This window comes from Myotis brandtii, unplaced genomic scaffold (assembly GCF_000412655.1).
Source record: "Myotis brandtii unplaced genomic scaffold, ASM41265v1 scaffold452, whole genome shotgun sequence".
NCBI classification, from domain to species: domain Eukaryota; kingdom Metazoa; phylum Chordata; class Mammalia; order Chiroptera; family Vespertilionidae; genus Myotis; species Myotis brandtii.
In genome coordinates, this window is record NW_005367284.1 from 774530 (window position 1) to 795596 (window position 21067).

At 44.4% G+C, this 21067-nt stretch overlaps 1 long non-coding RNA gene across 1 annotated transcript in view; it reads right to left on the reverse strand.

The window, feature by feature from the left end:
• Positions 1-10901, reverse strand: part of LOC106727594 — a 54634-nt gene extending 43733 nt beyond the window's left edge. The window contains exon 1 of the long non-coding RNA XR_001363824.1: positions 8946-10901. This is a non-coding gene — a long non-coding RNA (uncharacterized LOC106727594). The remainder of the gene's footprint in view (positions 1-8945) is intronic.
• Positions 10902-21067: the final 10166 nt, after the last annotated feature.

Here is a 21067-nt window from a genome sequence, read left to right on the forward strand (position 1 = left end):
AAAGGGGACCCCCCCCCCCCCCCCCCCCCGCCTGCTCTGCTGAGAGGCTTAATCCTTTCACATTTCCAGTGTGAATTTCATGCTACAAGGGGCTGTGTTTTGGAAAAACAAGGCAGTTATTTTTATACCCTTCTGTCCAACTTCCTGTTCGCAGGCTATGGGAGTATCCGTGGCGATGCCTCCCCAGGATCTCTGGAAAAGATCCTCGATTTACCCGTGACTGACATCTGGGCATTTCCCCTTTGAATTTAACTTTCTTCACAAAGCAGCACCTTGAGGTACAAACTTCAGAACAGCAACCAGAGGGAAACTGCAGGCCCTGTTCCTCCTTAGCTAGCTCCAGACCCCAGGACAGGGGATGTTTTTCCGCCTCTGAGGTAACACTGGGTGCGGTCACACCACAGTACGGAAGCCAGGGATGTGGGTGCCACTCCAGTGACGAAGTGCTCGCTGCTGATTCGCCAGAAATGCGCTTTGCAGCCCTGCATTTCCACAAGGCGGTGCCGTGCAGTTTGCATGGTAGTTCTTTAAACACAGTTTTTTCTTTGCCTCCAAGTATGACTTGTGAGCTACTGCTGGAAGTCACACAGGAAGGAGGGCAGCCACTGATCATGCATCTCCTAAAGCTCTATTTCCACAATCCACAGGAAGGGCTAGAGATGGAGGCAGGTCTCAATCTGTAAAACCTCCTACATGACTTTCTAATAATAAGGAAGACCACGGGGTCAAAGCACTCCTCAGCATCCGGCCGGTGAAGCCTTCCATGGCAGCTAAGATGAGGCTTCTAGCAGGACTTGCCCCTCTCTCGTCAAGCATGTGTGAGAAACACAGTGGTGTCAGTTTGATTCCCACTATACATTATTCCCTGACCTTACACTGTGTCTTAGGATAGGGAAGTTTAAAGTCGATGGCAACAGCAACAACAATGACAGTGTCATGGATATTCTTACTGAGCACCTGCTGCATCTTGACCTTGCTCCCACAACGAAGGTCCCACTGGTCTTCCCAAGAGTTCAAGGCCACGAAAGCCCCATCGATGCAACAAGAAACGTGTATCCTAATAGTCAGCACAGGTCAGCACGTCCAAGAGTGTAATTCATTACATGGAGGACTAGACGCTTTCTCTGATCAGGAGGTGCAGAGTGAAATGAGTTAAAAGCGACATTTTCTAGCAGAACTCCTCTGAGCCTTTGATATTCTCACGTGTGCTCTGAATCTCTTAAAACTTACCACTGAATTCTTTTTCATGAAGGGCAACGTGTCGTGTAGGGCCAGTGTTCCGTGGAATAAACTTTGGGAATCTCCGGGATAGGCCACTTAAAAGTGTCAGAGACATGTTGCATCTTTTCTGTCACACACACACTCTTCACTGTTTCCTACTTTTCCATCAGAAGCAGACTTTGCATAGTACAGTGTGAAACACAGTATTACAACACAGAAAGGACACGGGGCAATGAACACATTTTGAAATGCTCGTGGGCTTTATGATGCGTATTTCGTACTTGCTGGGACTTGGGGCAGTTTGTTAAAGGCCTTTTCTCAAAGCCCAGGGCGAGGGGGGCATGAATGAGCAAAGCGAGGGGTGCACAGAAGTGCGGCTGCCACATCTGTTAGCAGTACACTCGGTAAGCCTCCCCCTGTCACATATATATTCAGGAATAATGACGAAGAAATGAAGCTCCTCCAGGCAAATGAAACGGAGGTGCAAATTAGAATCGCACCTCCAGGCTCATTTCGGTATCACTTCTTGTCTGGATAAACAACACTCACTCTCACTTTCCCACTCATGGCAAGTGGCCACTGTTAACACTTGCATTGGGGATCAGTCACAACAGATTACAGTGAAGTTTCACAGGGCACTGCAGGAGGCAGCCGGGCCCCAGGGGAGCACCGAGGTCCGCGAGGCCCGTTTCCAATTTTGAGATCATGACTAGCACTGGGGCTGGACGGCCCCTGTGCCTCAGCCACACGAAGCGGTTAAAATTCTAACAATCTAAGTGGCATGTTAATATTTCTGCGTATGGCAGTTTATTATTCTCTGCAGAGAGCACCAGTGGGTAACTGCTTGCGGAAAGGGTGATTTTAATCACCAATCATTTTCAAGAACACAAGAGATCCGTAGTAATCAGCTGTGAAAGCTCTATTATCGTGGGAAACTGCCTGTGTGGATTAAGAACACAAACAGATTCCGCTTCAAGTTAATTGTGTTAGATGTTAAACTTTTGGGATGCATGAGGCACACACGCACAACCATAGGAAGATGAGGAAAATACAGGCTATAGACCAGTGATGGCGAACCTTTTGAGCTCGGCCTGTCAGCATTTTGAAAAACCCTAACTTAACTCTGGTGCCGTGTCACATATAGAAATTTTTTGATATTTGCAACCTGGATCCTACAATGACCAGTTTGTTAGTTACCCAAGTAGGCAGAGTCCAGTTCTACTAGTGAAACATGTATGTGAACTCTGAGAAAAAGGGCTATAGAATTCATGTAATTAGTGTTTTCTGAAGAAGAAAAAGTAAAAAAAAAAATCTTAAGAAACCTTTAAGCATTAGCATAGCCATGTGTAAGTATGAGGAATAAGTACTGTGAAACATCCTTTAAACAGATTCAAATGGACTCAGCCACCATCAGATTTGCTACGTCTTAAGGCGTATCACTGATCCGGGGCACCTCTATGAAGTTTCTTGTGTGATCCTGACATGGCGAGACGGGAGACGAACTGAGGTGCTTTGTAATCTGGAACCTGATTATTTTTCCACATCTGGGGACGGGGTTCATTCTGTAATTTAGATTAAAAGGGGGGTTAATATGCTTCAGTCCCAAGTAAAACATGGGTGGGCTTACAACGGCTGCAGGTCTCCTCTCCACCAGGCTCCTACAGTAAGTTCCAGGCATCTGCCAGCTCTCCTCCACACAGAGGAAAATCACTAGAATCCACCATTCAGACGTCCCCTCATTCAAACACCTTGCACATCCACGACTGTAGGTGTCCTCCCTTATCCACAGGAAATCTCTGTGAAAAGCACCCGCACAACCAATATTCCCCAACTACCAGTAGTAGCGCCCGGGAACCGCAGCTGTCACGCCCCAACTGCCGTGAGGATCCAACTCACCCCTCGCAGAAATCTAGGTTTTATTGTGCTTATTTTACAAATGAGGGAAGGGAGTTTGAAAGGGCGAAATGAGTTGCTCCAGGTAACAGAGCCAATAAGTGACACAGTACAAACTCAGTCCTGCCTGTTGATGCCAATAAGCCTGATCGTTCCCGAGAAACTCCTGGGTATAGTGGAGGAAAAGAAAACATGACTAAGTCAAGACGTGCCATCGATGCTGTAACCATCAGGCTCACCACAGATTTCAGGCCAAGGGGGCAGGATGCGAGGGTGAGGCTTGGGACGGGAGGGAAGCCCGCTTTTCTTACTGAATCCTCCTCTCCTTTCCAGACTCATGAGGGTTTGATAAGAGAAACAAGGGCATCTAAGACAAAGGGAAAATGTAGGGGAAAACACAAAACACTGAAGCTCACATGCTCCTAAAACAACAAACTATCCAGGTTGGCTGAGATGTAATAGGAGATGGGAAGTGTAAGGTGAGGCTGGGAAAGTAGGATCAGGCCGTTGTACAAAAGAGAGATGCTTTGGAATAGTACTGGACTCTTCCACATCACCGCCAATAACCTCTTCCTTTGAAAGCCATCCCTGCATTTTCTTGCAAATCTCTTCCTTCCATTTCCATGGACAGTTTCTCTTCCTCTCGCCTGGCCTAAGGCAAAAGCCACTTTCAGTCTTCTAGTCCCTGCCCATCTCTTGAGTTCTCCTTCAAATAGGGCCCAGATGCTGTCACCAGCTCTCACCTGCAAACCTGGCCTTGAGCAGAGCATTCGCGGACCGGACAGCACTAACTGGGTCCCTTGCTCCACTTCTGAACACACTTTGTACATCTGTCAATTTAGGCCTCTTCCCAGATGGCTGCAATGGCTGTGATAACATACAATTAACTCATCTCCCCCCTGCAACCCTGTGTCTCCCCACTGCTCCCCGTCTCAGGGTATGAGCAATTGAATGTATGTCAAAACCTAGTTCAAAATCTCACCCTCATCTAAACTCCTCCCTTTCCTTTGCTCTGATTTTGAATATAATCTTTAAAAAGTTTCCACAGCCACTCATTTCTAATTATGCAGATTTCAGAACTGAATACCATCCTCTCTCATTTGCTTTATAGCAAGATCTCGTGGATCTCCTTGCTTCCCATCTTTACTGCCTCCCTATCCTTCATCCCTATTTTCTAAATTGATCAAATTTAACTGCATCCCTCCGCTGCTTAAAACTCTTCAAGGGATCCCTTTAGCCCTGGATAAAACAATCCCACTGTCCTTACTCATATTTGCTCATTTTCCACAACTCTTACCCCCACCCTGAAGAAAATACTAAAGAAAATAAACGGCATTCACATAACTTTCTCCACTCTCCTCCTCCTACCTCCTCTCGGATAGCAACCTCAGCTGGTCCTGTGAGGGCTGGACAGACAGCTGTCAGCGTGCGAGTGCAACACTGAGTTTACACAGCACACAGATGATGCACAGTGATGACACCATGTACCGTTTTTCATGTGACCACTGTATAAACTATTAACATCAATGAATGGTGCCTGAAAGCTAGAAATAAGACGGGAGAAAATATGCCAGGATTCATCGCTCTACTCACTACAGTTCCTTACTTTCTTCATTTCTCACCCATTCTTCCCTGTTATCTGACAGTGAACTCTCCCAGTAAAAACAAGCTGTGTGCGTTTAAGGTGTCCATGTATCTCTAACAATGAGATGTGTATTTTATGTGGGACACAAGCAGTTGACTCATCCGATCAAAAAAAGTACGTCTTTAAAAGCAATGCATAAATATGTATGCTGCCTTTCAATCACTTAGCAAAAAGGTAACTCTCCATACCACATACTCCTGCTCACAAATAAACAGGCCAACACTTGCACATGTCTAATAAGTCATTGTCTCTTTAAATTGGACAGGAAACGGAGCCGACTTTCAGATAGATACAATTATAACCCCTCCCCAGGGAGAATGGAGAGAGAGGAAATGATGCAAAATAATGCTGATATATTTCACTGGTATTCACATTCTAGCTTGTAAACAATTTCTAATTCACTTGCCTAGACAGTTAGCCATCAGTCTGGATGTGAAGCATTTAAGCCCAAACCAGGAAACAGGAAGTATTAGTTCTGTCACAAGTATGTTTATTTTGGTGGCTCACTTCTGCAGCCTTTTTCCTTCAATGTATCCTTTCAGAGCCAAAGGGGGGAAGGGAACCAAGTTACCAGACCTAAATCCATCACAGTGATTGCAATAAGCTGAACCACCCACAGCATCCTTAGAAGGAAGTCATTAGTTTCGTGATGAAGAACTCCAACTCCTGTGGAGGCAAAGTCGAGAAGTAATTGTCTATTCCACATGCCTGACTTCAGTCAGCACACCCAAGGATGTCCAGACTGAGCTAGTCACCCTCAGTTTAGAAGCAGAACATCTAAGTGGATGTGCTGAGACTGACTTTCAAAGACATCTGGTATTCTTCTGGGAGTCTTGTGTTAATGATGAAATTACTTCCAAATAACCAGAATGGTGTGTAACAGTGGACATTGTGAAGGTGGAGGGCAAAACTACCTTTAAAAATCTAAGAATCTGCCCTGGCCGGTTTGGCTCAGTGGATAGAGTGCCGGTCTGCGGACTGAGGGGTCCCAGGTTCGATTCCGGTCAGGGTCACATGCCTGGGTTTTGGGCTCGGTCCCCAGTGGGGGATATGCAGGAGGCAGCCAATCGTTGATTCTCTCTCATCATTGATGTTTCTCTCTCCCTTCCTCTCTGAAATCAATAAAAATATATTGCTTGAAAACAAATCTAAGAATCCAAGGGTATAACTTCACAACATCAGCTTTGATGACCTCACTGCATGAATCCAAGTCCTTTGAAGGAATAATCTCTTATACTGAATTTCTGTGGCCTGGAACAGGGTCAACACTCCATGGCCTGTGGGCCAAATCTTGCCAGCCACCTCTTTTAGTCAATAAAGTTTTGTTGGGACAGAGTCATGGCCACTCATTTACATATTATCTATGGCTGCTTTTGTTACAATGGAAGACTTGAATAGTTGTGACAGAGTTCACATGGCCTGTAAGGACATTGTTATCTGGCTCTTTATAGAAAAAGTTTGCTGATCCCTGATCTGGGATGATGACTCATTCACCAATCTTTGCTCTACAAAAACCAGGCTCTGGATCAAAATTATTTTGTCTGGATTCTATAATTCTTCACTGAAGACCCAGTATTTAAGGCTTTGGGTTGGCCCAAAGACAGCACAACCCTCCACTTGGCAACTCTATAGGAACGGGTCCAGGTGGCAACCCTGCAGATCTGAACAGATGCCCATTTTTCTTCTGCCCATGAGACAGATGGTCCTGAGAGAGGGGAGGAGAATTAGTCCGTGAGAGAGAATTCTCTGTGCAGCACTAATTTTGGAAATGTAGCCCTGCTCCATCTGGCCAAAAAGGATTCCTTAGGAGAACCTTTGCCATTTGAATGTGCTCAACATTCAGGAGGGGAATCCTAAGTACCAAGGCACGAACCTCAGGTATTCGCTCTCTGTCCAAATGTCAGGAAAGCATTCCGATTCTGCCCTTGAGACAAGAAATCTCAAATAATTAAAAGGACAGAAGGTAATTATAAGGATGAAGACGAGACTAGCTAACCACTCCGTTAGAGACTCCACTTCAAAGAACTAATTCACTGCTCTGACAATCAGCCTATCAGGTGAGAAAAGCAACACCCCTACCTTTGTGCCGCATGCAGAAGGCAGGAGGAGCAATAGTTACCGCCTCACCTGCTAGCAGCAGCCTCCCCTGGACACAGTGATGCTTCGCCTGCTCTTCGACCACTCTCACTCGGCTTGGGTATTCTCACCTTGTTGTCCTAAAGCGTTTCTCTCCCTGAAAACAAACCATGTATCTGCCAACTTAATGAACTTAGATGTTTCCCCCCATTTCATTCCTAATTCAGCTCCACAGCGTGTAGTGTGTACACTGGGTCTGTTCAGTCCAGAGATAAAGAGCAGGCAAAATTAAGAACTGACAAAGAAGAAAATTTAGGAACCTTAGAAACGGGGACATGAAAGATTCTTTTCATTCAGCCTCAGCTGGCAGCTTTGAAGTCCGACGGACTTGGGTTCAAGTCCCAGTTCTATTATATACTATCTGGATATTTCACAGGCCTCATCTGTTAAACTATATCATAACCAAGTTACCTGTGGAGTTATTGCAAGAATTGAATGAAAATACACATACATCACTCAACAGCCCCTAAGTGGTCCTTAAGGTGTACTTATCAGCCATTCCTGAGCCACATTCCTCCTAGGAGCACAGTTGCTGTTAGAATAAGAAACACAGGGGGGCTGGAAGCAGTCATGAGGGAAAGATATCTTCCTTGACTTTCTTCTCAGTCATTTACTTGGAGACAAGGAAAATTCTTCGTGAAATAATGTTATTAAATTCTACATCCACTGTTCCTATCATTAAGAATACTACACCACTCCCACTCAGAGAATACCTTTGGCCCAAACCAGCTGTACTTAGAATAAGAAACACAGCGGGGCTGGAAGCAGTCATGAGGGAAAGATATCTTCCTTGACTTTCTTCTCAGTCATTTACTTGGAGACAAGGAAAATTCTTCGTGAAATAATGTTATTAAATTCTACATCCACTGTTCCTATCATTAAGAATACTACACCACTCCCACTCAGAGAATACCTTTGGCCCAAACCAGCTGTGGGATGACCTGCAGAGCCATCCAACACTGTCTCACCTAAGCTGCAGCATCCCAGGGAGGAGATGCTGCCTCAAATAACAGGTCTCTGCACATGATGCTCTGCCACATCAATTAATCAAGAGATACCTGCCAGCCAGCATTATTTAGGCACCGAGCAGGTTGTTCAGAGTTCAAGGTGAGACCAACAATAAGAGTTCAAGGAGCTTAGCTGAGGAAAGCAAAGAAAAGCCTTACCTGATTTCATGTCACTGTTCAAAGGCCCAACACAATCACATCAGAGGCCAGAAGGAAAGGACTTCCTTCTACAGAGAAGGTAAAAGTGCTGCAACGTTAGGAAATGGTGTCACTGACCCATTGTCATCGAGCACTTACCTTCAATTCAGCCTTACAATATTTTCTTATGAACACACTAGTTCTTAGTTTATAAAATCTAACTCAATGTTTTTTCTAAAACCGGAACACCTTCCATATGTGATCCCGATACATGTACAAAACACAGGGACAGAGACAATGAACTGAAAATAAACCAAGGAGTGAGGGCCAATGTTCAAGAACACTAGGCTCAGGACAAAAGTGACAAAGGGCTTTGTAAGTGAACTCAATACTCGAAGTGTATCTGGCCGTGCCCGGGTAGCCAGGACAGACTTCAGAACACACTGCAGGGATTGAAGCTGCGTGGAGCCACTGCTAATCTCCAAGCTCGCCCCCGGGGCAGCTCCCTAAAAGCACAGCAAGGTCATCCCGCACCCTCAGCAGATGCCTCTCCTCCCAGCTCCAAGGCGCTCCCTTACATCTGAGCTCAGTTTCATCCATGTTGTGAGCTAATTACGAAGAATCCAGAAGTGTGGGAATGCACTGGGAATACTGTGGGCTGCCTGCACAAACCTTAGCACCATCTGCTGAAATAGTAAGATGCTTGTTTAAAAAGCTGGCTGCCAGAGAAGGAGGTCACAGCACTAACAGTGGGAAGTTCTCCTCAATAATTGGCTGCCAGAGAAGGTCACAGCACTAACAGTGGGAAGTTCTCCTCAATAATTATTTTACTTCTCTTTCCTGCACACAAGCAGGCCGCTGAGCCAAAGGTGAACAGTCCAGAGATAAACGACCTGTCTGCTCACCTTCTTGTCCTGGTCCAGGCGCCAGCAGGAGAGAACCTAGAGCCTGCTCACCAAGGGAAAACGAGATATGGTCAGTTTGCATACTTCAGTGAACCACCACTGTTATCTGGGAAAATACGGAAGAACATCATTAAAATCCCTGTCTTTTTTATAATTGGTTGCAGAGAGACATTTAAAGCGCCTATGTACTTAAGGAAGACAACTCCCTCAGTAGTCTGAGGCTCATGGGATGTGGGGGCTCCCTTTGTGTGCTAATGTTTCTCAAACAAGAGCAGTCGAAAACAGCCTCATGTTTGTAGACAAAGAGCAGACCAACAGTCAGAGTTCAAGGGGTTTAGCTAAGGATAGGAAAGAAGAACTTGTATGATTTAATGTCACTGGTTAAAGGCCCAACATAATCCTAGCAGAGGTCAAGATCTGAATAATGATGGCCCTGGGGCTTCCTACTCTCTCAGCATAGGGAAATATAGTCATTAGTTCCCTTTGAGTGATGACAATAAAAATAGTAATAATAATAGCAGCGGCTAATCTTTTTTGAGCACATACTATGTACCAGGCACTACGCTAAGGGCCTCAACTGTTACGTATTAACACTCTGAAGCAGGTACTCTTATCTCATTTTATAGGGGAAGAAAACTGATGCTTACAGAGGGCAAGGACCCCACCCCAAAACTCATCAATGGGAAGGGGCAGCTGGCTTTAAAGCCAAGCCTTCTGACTCATGCACATTGGCTGTGCTCCAGTACCATGGACAGCACCTTGCGCAGGCCAGCTTAAACAAGTGTCATCATAGGATGTGAATGGTAATGAGGAAGATAGGGATCTTCCAGGGGTTAGTTAGGCAGCCCAAGTTCAAGAGTCTTCATTCATATGCCATGACTGCTGGGACTCAGCTACTCTGCCCACCTGCTTTTCTGCCCTCTACCAACTTGCTTCCACTCTGTAGCTTTCCCTGGCTAGCCCGCTGACAGACTGTCTGAATCGGGTACCACTGGTGCAAAAGCCTAGGCCACTAGGGTTGCAGATGCCATGGCCTCCGCATGAGTCATGGGAGGCAGACAACCTTGAAGGGCCGTGAGCAGGGAGGGCCTCATGCTGCTCATACAGTACAGAATGCAACTCTGCATCTGTATTGGGATCCAGCCTCACAGTTTCGGCTTTTAGAGAGGTTATTTATATCCTAAAGGGCACAGAGGATTAGTGCTCAGTCCCAACAGTCCATGCATATTGACTGTACAGATGAACAAATATGTACATGAGGAATTTTCCTACTAGTAAGTACAGAAAGTACCAACAAAGACAGGCTGGTCACTTATGAAAGGATTTCCTCCCCTTCTTCACTCCCTGTTTGTTTCAACGCCCTGTTTGTCAGACTTGAAACGTGCATGGGCTCTGATTTCCACTTACCGATGGCTGGTCATTTTTCATCGTGACGTAGAGAGGTGGCTCCGAGTTTAGCTCAACCATCTGTCGTCCCTCCCCAGCCTGAGGGACTCACGGCAGGACCGGCGAGTCGGCCAGCCCTCTCCAGCAGGCTCTCGGGGCAGGGTCACAATCACTCCCCAAGCCCGGCGGACCAGACAGGAGTGCACACCCACGCACATGACTAGGCAGAGCCAGATACTCGGGTCTGATGGGTCATGATGAAAGCAAAGTCACCCTCCAGGGAGAAAAACCGTACCCCTGTGACATTCACCATCAAAGACACAGTGTTCCCACTGGACACTACCTTCAAACTCTAAAGGTCTCTCCTGCAAAGAGGCTAAAATGTTCTATGGTGAGTAAGGGCTCTTTTTATGTACACACAAAAAATTTAAAGATTTAGCAAACATTAACTGCAACATAAGAGAAAAGGTCAACAAACTTTTACAGTAAGCATGATCAATCCACTGGAAAGAAAACTTAACTTTAAAAAGGGGAAGGCAGCCCCACCAGTGTTGGCTCAGTGGTTGAGCATTAACCTATGAACCAGGAGGTCACAGCTGGATTCCCTATTGGGGCACGGGTTGGGGCCTCTGTCTCGGGGGGAGGAATGGGGGGGGCATGCAGGAGGCAGCCAATCAATGATTCTCTCTCACTGTTGATGTTTCTACCTCCCTCTCCCTCTCTGAAATCAATAAAAATATATATTAAAAATAATAAAAATCAAAAGGGGAGCGCATTTAAAAACCTTTTCCCAGGAAAGTTAAGCTCTGAAGACAATGGCATTAAGTAGTATTAGGTAAGGCCCCAAGTCTTCACACATTTCACCAGGTGGTCCTCCCCAGCACACAGCTTCCTGCCAGAGACAGTTTATACGGTATGGGAGGAGTCAAGGTATCTTTCACAAGCCTTTTTATAAGTTGCCACAAAATCCTGAGATCTTGCTTAGCAATGTGCCCGGCCTCTTTTGTACACACTTTCAGCAAACAGGCAGGGCAGGCCTGAGAAAGCATGCCAGGTTCGGAGTCCACAGGAGTGTTTGGCCATCGTCTCTGCCATTCACTAGCCTTGTTAAATTCAGCAAGTCCTAACCTCTCAGAGTTTCAGATTCTTACCTACCCACCCACTCCACCTGCAAATGAGTTCATTAGCACCTGCCCTGTCCACTTCACAAGATTATGAGGATCCAATTAAATTACACATTTAAAATTTTAAAATCCTGAGGTAGGCATTAGGCATTTTCACCTTTCATGGCTGCCACAGATTCAAATCTCTTTTACGTAGCTCTCAACAAAATAAGGCTCAACATTCAGTAGGTTGGCAGTGCTGAGAATGGGTTCTGGACTCCTCATTCAAACCCAAATTTCAGTCTCTGCTCTGCAAATAAATCTCGGGAACTGATGATGTAAGCCCGTGGTTCTCAACCTTCCTAATGCCGCGACCCTTTAATACAGTTCCGCATGTTGTGGTGACCCCCAATTTCATTGTTACAAATTGAATATAATTAAAGCATAGTGATTAATCACAAAAACAATATGTAATTATATATGTGTTTTCCGATGGTCTTAGGTGACCCTGTGAAAGGGTCGTTCGACCCCCAAAGGGGTCACGACCCACAGGTTGAGAACCACTGATGTAAGCCTATGTCCTCAGCTGTCAAAGTGGAAGGGACAACGCATGTCACAGAAGTGTCAGATGCCCCGCAAGTGCTAGGCTAACCCTGGGTGCTCCATGAAACACTGGGTTTCTTCTTCGAAACCTATGGTCTCTTCCAAATAAAACGTCTGCAATTATCTGACGGCTCTATGATACCATAATATCTTATCAAATAGTAAGTATATGAGGATACACATGCCACACCCAAAATGAATACTGAACCCAACTTTTTCCTAGGACATATTTTCCAGAAAATATCCTTCCAAATTTTTTCAACCCTTATTTTGTTCTAAAAGCAAAACAAACAAACAAAAAACTGGAACAAAAGAAATTTACAGAAGTGCAGCTTTTAAAATCCTGACATCATAAGGAACTCCCCCCCATTAATGCACTATTTGCTACTTATAATAAACACTAGAGGCCTGGTACATGAATTCATGCACCAGTGCGGTCCCTCAGCCTGGCCGGTGGGATAGGGCCAAAACTGGCTCTCCAACATCCCCTGAGGGGTCCCGGATTGCGAGAGGGCACAGGCCAGGCCAAGGGACCCCACTGGTGCACGATCAGGGCCGGGGAGGGACACGGGAGGTTGTCCAGCCAGGGAGGGGCCGTGGGAGGGCTCCAGAGCATGTCTGGCCCATCTTGCTCAGTCCCAATCAGCTGGACCCCAGCAGCAAGCTCACTTACCGGTCGGAGCGTCTACCCCTGGTGGTCAGTGCACATCATAGCGACTGGTCAACCAGTCGCCTGTGTGCCCCCAGTGGTCAGTGCACGTCATAGCAAGCAGTTGAGCAGCTTTAACATATCATTAGCATATTACACTTTGATTGGTTGAACAGATGACTGGATGACCAGACACTTAGCATATTAGGCTTTTATTATATAGGATATGAATAAGTTTGTGTAAACAAGTTAGTTGAAAACTAAGGGCAAATTAGAAATAATGCCACTTACACAAGCTTCATTTGCAAACTTAAAAAAGCAATTTGCTGAGTATCAGACCCACCAAAATTTGTTTTCTTTTATTAAGGCATCAAATACTTAAACTTTATAGGGTAAAATCCTCTAGAAAAAAATACTTGGGGGATGTGTGTATTTTCCAGTGCCACTGCTGTTTTTAAATTTCATGATACAAACCAGAATACGCCTCAACTCAAAGAGTTTTCCTTTTGACACAAAGGCAAACATACTTACTGAAACACATCCATATCCACCACCCTGCAGATTCAGCAGTCTTACCCAGTAGGTTCAGGACTTCCTGACCACACTAATCAGCAGGATTGTTTGCAAGCCTCAAAGGCACACTATCCACTCAATAGATAAACACAGAAATACTACATACCTTGAGGCAAAGTAGTAAGTGGCCAACTTTTGCTTGCACAAAAACCACCCTAAATCATTTTTAAAAAGCACACGGATGACCACATCAGCTGGTAAGGTCTGGTCTGTGTGTCCTGTACTTGGCAAGGGGAGGGATGAGAAGTTATCACGTTCTTAGAAGAAAGTGGAATCTTAGAAAAGCTCACCCACCTTTTTTTTTTAATGGATAAAAAGTGCAATGCTTCACCTGGTCAACCTGTTAAATGGTTCATTGGAAACTTCTTTGGACGTGGCTCTCCTGTTCTATTTATCTAGTAGTATACATAGTTCCTCCCTTTTCCTAGTGACCACAGAACAGTTTTCCATCCACCTTACAGGGTAACTTTGCAATAAATAGAAGTGGAACAGTTGTGGACTCCCTCTTGAGCCCTTGGGAAAGGGCCCCAGAGGTGGTTGCACAGGACCTTAACCTCACTGAGTCCAACCATTCAAATGACACGTAGAGTATCCCAGCACCAGCGGCCATCCAACCAATGCTGCAGGGGGTCCAGGGACAGGGCAACTCACAACACATGTACCCCAGACCATCGAGTCAATCTCTGGGCCATGACTGTGCTTAACAAGCTCTCCACGTCATTCTCCAGCACGTTCAAGTTTGAGAAACATGCCTTAGAGTCCTTCTCCAAGGTGGGTGTGCATATGGATCAGTCGGGGAATTCTGCTAAAATGCAGAGTGTGGTTCAGTAGTTTGGTGGTGGGAGACAGTCTGCACTTCTAACAAGTTCCCAGGTGCCTCAATGCTGCTGAGCCACAGACCATACTTAGAATAGAAAGACCTTTGAGAGCAGAGTCCAACACTCCCGTTCTGTGCACTGTAATAATTTATTAGCAATCTAATTAGGAGGCCAAGATTATGTGAGACTGAAGGGAAGAGGTTGTGATGGTGTAAATGGACCACTGCCTGAAATACTGTGCATTTTATTTTAGAAAAACCCGTACCTTCCAGTTTTATGCACTTCAATTTAGACTGTGAGTGCTGCTGCAAAATGCAATTCCAGGTATCATTTCACACGATACCGCTCAGTTTCTAAATCACAGCCCGGCACCTGGAGGTCTGCGGTTCTAATCACACAGTAAGTGATCACCACTGGTCAGTTCAATTGCTTCTCCCTTTCCTGATTTCTTCACCTGCCACACAAAGGCATTTCTACCAACTAATCCACAGGCTTATCTACTCTTTACAGGCACAATAACATGCACGACCAACAGGAAACAGTAAACACAGAAATAGCCACAACTGCTACAGAATAAGAATTTTCTATCCACAGAAAACAGTAAGATAATTGAGCATCTTACCAACAAAAACAAACACCCTCCTGTCTCTGAAGACCGAAATGTTAAGATACTAATTTGAACTGGGTTCTATTCAAATTTGCAAGATTTCTGACTCTTGGAGGTGCATGTACTACAAGACACAAGGAATCATCTGAGTTCCGGTCCCAAAGGTAGTTACCGAATACAGTAGTACCCTCCCCCTGATCCACAGGGGATATGTCCAAGATCCCCAGTGGATAGCACCAAACCCTATTTATACTGCATTTTTTCCTATATGTATATACCTATAATAAAGTTTAATTTGTAAGTTAGGCACAATCAGAGATTAACAACAGCGATAATAAAATAAAGCAATTGTAACAATATTTTTAATAAAAGTTACGCAAAATATGGTCTCTCTTACTTTCAAAATATCTTATTACTCACCTAAAGGAAGCACTTTATAGTTTCCAAATTGCCAGCATCACCACCACTTTTGTGCGTTAGTGTCCTTAGCAAGCAAGATAAGGGTGACTTACACAAGCATTATCATACCATGACAGCTAATCTGATGGACAAGATAGTACTAAGTGACTAGTGGGTGAGTGGCGTCTACCGTGTGGAGAGGCTAGACAAAGGGACGGTTCGCATCCTGGGTAGGGTGGCATGGGATTGCATCTCACTACCCAGAACAGCAGGCAAGTTACAAGTTATGAATTGTTTACTTCTGGAATTTTCCCTTTAATATTTTTTGAACCTCAACTAACCACGGATAACTAACTAATATTATGGAAAGTGAAGCTGTGGATGGGGGAACTATGGCACATCATTTATCGCTTACCTACCTGGAGACAGAGAACTCTCCTTTACATTTTAGTTAGCAGTGACGAAAGAAGCTAAGGCATTTTTATTCCATCAGGTTCCATGGTCTCCCCAAGCCTCAGGTTTTCCCATCTGTAAAACAGGGATAATATTATGACCTTTCAGAATTACCATGAAATTTGCAATCACCCAGGTGAAATGCCCAGCCTCGCGACGGAGTCACGGTTGACATTCAACGGAAGAAAGCCCTTAAGACAGTTGTATGTGATGACTCTGAGAGTGAGTTAGAGATATCTGTCCAAATACACCCTACACTTCCACACTGTATGTCACTGACTGAATGTTTCTGCCCCCCCCCCCCAAATATTCACATGTTGAAATCTAATCCCCAGTGTGATGGTATTTGGAGGCGGAGCCGCTGGGAGGTGGGTAGGTCATGAGGGTAGACTCTCATGAATGTGGTGTGACTTTATCCAAAGAAGCCAGAGAGCAGGCTGCTACTTCTCACGATGTGAGGTCACAATGTGAAGCCTACAGCCGGCAGCCTGGAGAGGGGCCCCACCAGAACCCCTCCGTGCTGGACCCTGACCTCGGAACTCAGCCCCGACACTAGGAGATAAATTTCTACTGTTTATCAGCCTACCAATCTACCGTCCTCTGTTCTTGCAGCCTGAACTAAGAAACTATATTTAACATCCTGATATTCTTATATGACTCTCTTAGGACTTGGACTTGGTCAAGAAATCCCATTAGTCAAGCTATAAACTCTAAGCAGGAAATATTCTGTTACATAGAGCAAATTCAAAGAGGCCAGGTTTGTTTTCTGGCTATTAACACCATTACACGCCCATAAAAATGGGAAGAGTTGTGAAATCTTATATGGATAAATGTACACCAAAACCAGGTCGCCTGGGATCCTGGAGACACAGAACCAAAGATTTCAATTTCTCTTTACAGTTCTGTCTCACACACCATTCAGACACGGGACCAGCTCACACACTGTCCAAGAGGAAAAAAACAAACAAACAAACAAAAAACATCAACTGTTCATGTCCCTATCTTCACACTTAGCAGACCTTCTTATCCAGGGGGAATAAAAACAGAACGTGTGGCAAAAAGGCCCTGGAGTTTCGATCGACACTTTCTCCTAGAGCACAGCAATTCCTTTTCCACACTTTTCCTCGCGTCATCCTCTTACAATTTAGATATGATTTCCAACCCTGACTCACCCTCAAAACAAGCAAGCGAACCGGAAATATCTGCGAAACACAGATATTAGAAACACTAATTTCCGGACAGAGAACATAAATGTAAGAATAAACTATGTCTCACACCCACCTGAATGTTGAGCAAGCAGCAGCTCCTCGAACTTCCTGCTTCCCTTTAATGTGGACAAGGATTCTGAGCACTTAGGATGTATAAGGCACCATGGTGGGCATGGAGGGGAAGAAACACTGAGCTCAACCACAGAAAGACCCTACCCTAAGGGATCTCCCAGTCTAGAATGCGAGCTAAAACATGAAATGGCATATCTATATATTGTAGACATCACAAAAACAAACAGAAAGTATCGGCTGGACTCTTTTCCAATAGGAGATGTATCTGCAGTAATAAAACCAAACTGCCTCATTTGGGGGTAAAATCTACTATTTCCAACATGACAGCCCACTGGTAACCATTCCGGTTGTTGGTCATGAGGACAGCAGGCCCTGAAGTCAGATGGTGCACAGCAGTCCGGCCGCTCAACCATTTACTGCCTATAGTGCTTGGACAAGCTCCTTAACATCTTTAAGTCTCATTTACTCCTCTGTAAAATAGAGATCATTAGGGTACCTCTCTTGTGATGTTAAATCTGACATGCTCCATATAAACTTTTTAACATGTTCAAAATATGCAAACAAATATAATTTTTTTAGGTGAAAACTAAGGTAGGAATAGACAACTACAGGCTTCTCAGGACCTGAAGAGAACAAGAGAATGAAGGGAAAATAGGAAGAGTAGGAACACCTTGCATTCCTATATCCTCAACAGCTCAGTCCAACAGTCAGACCAGTAGGAGCCTGTTCCAGAGCCTGTCTGGGACTTGCCCTAGAGGCAGTGAACCAGAATCTAGGGGTGAGCCTCAAGCATCTATATCAACAAGCTTCAAAAGGGAGTATCATGCACACCTACATTTGAGAACCCTTGTGGAGGGCAGCACATTTTATAAATAATGCAAGATCTGCTTTAGACATGATTCAGCTCAGATATGATGCTTTATCTTGAGGCTAATACCATTGCCTAGTCTTCAAAATCTCAGGATCTCTGTTCAAAATCCCATCCAGAAGTCTCCTTAACGGGGTGCTCCCCCCAGCTGCCAACTGCTGCAATGGAAAGGACAGCGTCACATTGTATAATACACACTTCAATTCTAGCATATGTGGTACCCTAGTGTATACTGGTTAGGTTTCCAAAAGATTTAAAAACGTAAAGCGTTGTCTCACAGAGTTTGAAAAATCAAGAAAGCCAGTCATATTATTACACATATTTAATCTTCAGAAGGGAGGAAGGAACAAAGTCTTGCACTTTGCTGAGTTTTCTGTGTGTTCAAGTTATACTTTTAGAAGACTATGCTATTGCTTAAAAATAAAGTCACCAAAAAGAGAAGGATTTCACAGAAAATTTTCATTCAAGTATTAGGTTTCCAAAAGATTTAAAAACGTAAAGAATTGTCTCACAGAGTTTGAAAAATCAATAAAGCCAGTCTTATTATTACACATATTTAATCTTCAGAAGGGAGGAAGGAAGGAACAAAGTCTTGCACTTTGCTGAATTTTCTGTGCGTTCAAGTTTTGATACTTTTAGAAGACTATGCTATTGCTTAAAAATAAAGTCACCAAAAAGAGGATTTCACAGAAAATTTTCATTCAAGTTACTAAATTAACATTTAACTCACCAGTGTTCCTACTTCTCCATTTATATGAACATTTTTATTGGAAGGGGGTGTGATTAAAGAACTGCTCCACTTGACTAAGTAATAGATCTAAGCTTGCTGAACAAGCAGGTTGCCATCTGGTCAACCAATTGCCATGTGAAAGGCTGCTTTAAATATATCTTCATAGAAGTGTCTAAATCTAATCAAAATGTAATGAATTCTAATTAACTTATGCTAGCTAGCAGGAAACAACTTCCACTATACATTTTGGATCCCCAAAACTCTCTAAGATTCCCAAATTATTCCTTCAAATATAGACAGAGTTCACTCTCACTCTATTGAGTGAGCCAGATCCCACTCTACCAAGGAATCACTATAAACTGGACTTGTGCCTTAGAGCTAGCTCCAGCAGCCTTTAAAATCAAGCCAAGTTCATCAGCCTGCTTCAGCTCAATACTCCAGCAGTAAAATAAACCAAACATGTATTGTCTTATTTACCTAACTGGCTACAGTACAGAAAAGTTAAGCAGGTGGCTGGCTACTTGCCGACTCTGAGACTATCTACTCTTCTGTAATATAAGAACAAGTCCCTGCCTCACCAGGTTACTGTGAAATCCAAACAAGAAAATGTACAAAAAAGCATACTGTGAATTTGGAGCAGTATGATTTTTAAATATGTGCACACCCATTCTTTTCTATCAAACCTATTTCCAAAGGCAAAAGTGCAGACACTATAAAAACAGCGAAACTATCCCTTGATTTCACCACTCTTTCTGGAGTGACAGGCATCATACTGGAGCCACTGTAGGAAGATCCTCTCTCCTAAACATGTAAGTCAGCAGGAACAGACTGTGTCTGTGGGTCTCCTTCTCACACTTACACATGCAGATGAGCCCACAAAAGCCCCAACAAGTCAAGAGCCATACACACAAAAAGAACAAATTGCGGAGAGAAAAAAGGGTAGTGTTTTGGGATGAGCCATGTCCAGGTTTGCATGGGGAGGATTCAGAGAGAAAGGCCTGGTACAGGTTCTTTCTGCACTAAAGTGGCCACAGCCATGGGCTTCCACAAAGCAAGGTGTGTGAGCGCCTCTGATGGAGGCAAGCATGGTGATGATCCCATTGAGCACTTGATCTGGCTCCGGACCACCCAACTGAATTTGCTAACGCAGAAGACTCCAGAAGCAGCACATTAAAAACCATCCCCATACAGATTCTCAATGCGCAGGAGGCCTTTTGCGATCTCCGCTGGAGCGTACAGTATCTAACAGCTGCAACTGTGACTGTTCTAGCTAATTGCTCTCAGCAACCAAAATAAACAATCGCTCCAGGAAGGAGACTGTACCCGCCAAATATTAATAAATTTTTCAACAGTCAGATAGCTCAAATCTTGGTGGAAAAGCCTTGCTACTGGTAAAGAAGTCTCAGAGAACAAACAGGGTTGAGGAAGCCAGAATGAAAGTCCTCATTTTATCAGTAATCCCCTCATCCCATTCTGCTACCCACACCCTCACCTCCAAAAAGAAGAAGAAAAAATAGGAAAAAGGAAAGTGCCTTGTGTCTGGGAGAATTTAAGCAATTCGAGATATTTTAACTCATGCATAACTTTTTAACATATGGGGGAAAAGAGTCGCATTGATTGGAGCTATTTTTAAAGTGCAGCTCTACCGTAAAAATAGGCATTTACTCATAAGGATGCCTGCATAGAGAACAGGCCCAATCTACGTCTCATTGTTAAGAAAGGGGCGAGGAAGGCTGGCTGCTTCCCGGGGTGCTGTTTATGGGCCGCCTGTGATGTCATGGCAGGACCCAGGTGCACTCTAACTGAGCATCTCTCAGCTCCCTCAATCCCTTTTAAAGTGCTCATCTACCATCAACGACTTCTCTGAGCCCATGCACTAAGGAGCCAGTGTTTACCAGGCCCCGGCCAGAGAGATCACTGCAATCAGAGACCCAGGGCAAAGAGGGAAAATTACTCACCCACCATTGGGCTGGTCATCCTCCCCTCCTCGTCTCTGTCCAGGAAGGGAGCATTTCCTTTTGCTAAAGGAAGGAAGGAGAGAAGTTGACTTATCAGTACTCTGGGCATCTACGCGTCCTCCGTTTGCAAGGAGGACTCACAGCTTCCTGCTACTCCTCTCCCCAGCCGGGCTCCGGCTCCGTAGTTGAAACTTGCAAACCAAATTGCCCACCTTGAGAGCGGCCAGGAAGCATGTAGGCACCTCCCCAAACTGCGATTTGAAGACATCGCCCCGAGGTTCTGGACTTCAATCTGTCTTCAGCCTTATAAAAGCCGGGAGGATGGAGGGGTAATGGAAACCCAAGCAGGGTTTCCGATTTTGACGCCTCCCTGACAAAATGTCAGCAGCAATCCCCTGCAATAAAAACCAGATAACAGATTGCTTGGGCCCTGTCTTAAACCAAAATTAGAAATGCATTATTTTATGTCTGTTTTAAAAAATCTTTCCCATACACTCATGTAAATAAATCAAAAAGAGGGAAAACATCCTTCTTCTTGAGAAGAAGAAAAAAAACCCTACACATTTGAATGTTTAATCTTTATGAAGAAAAGATTAGATATGTAACCACAAACTTACAACAAAAAGCATCAGAGAAAATAGGTATTTTTTTCAGGGGAAGACTGAATAACTTTTCACTTGTACTTGTACTTAATA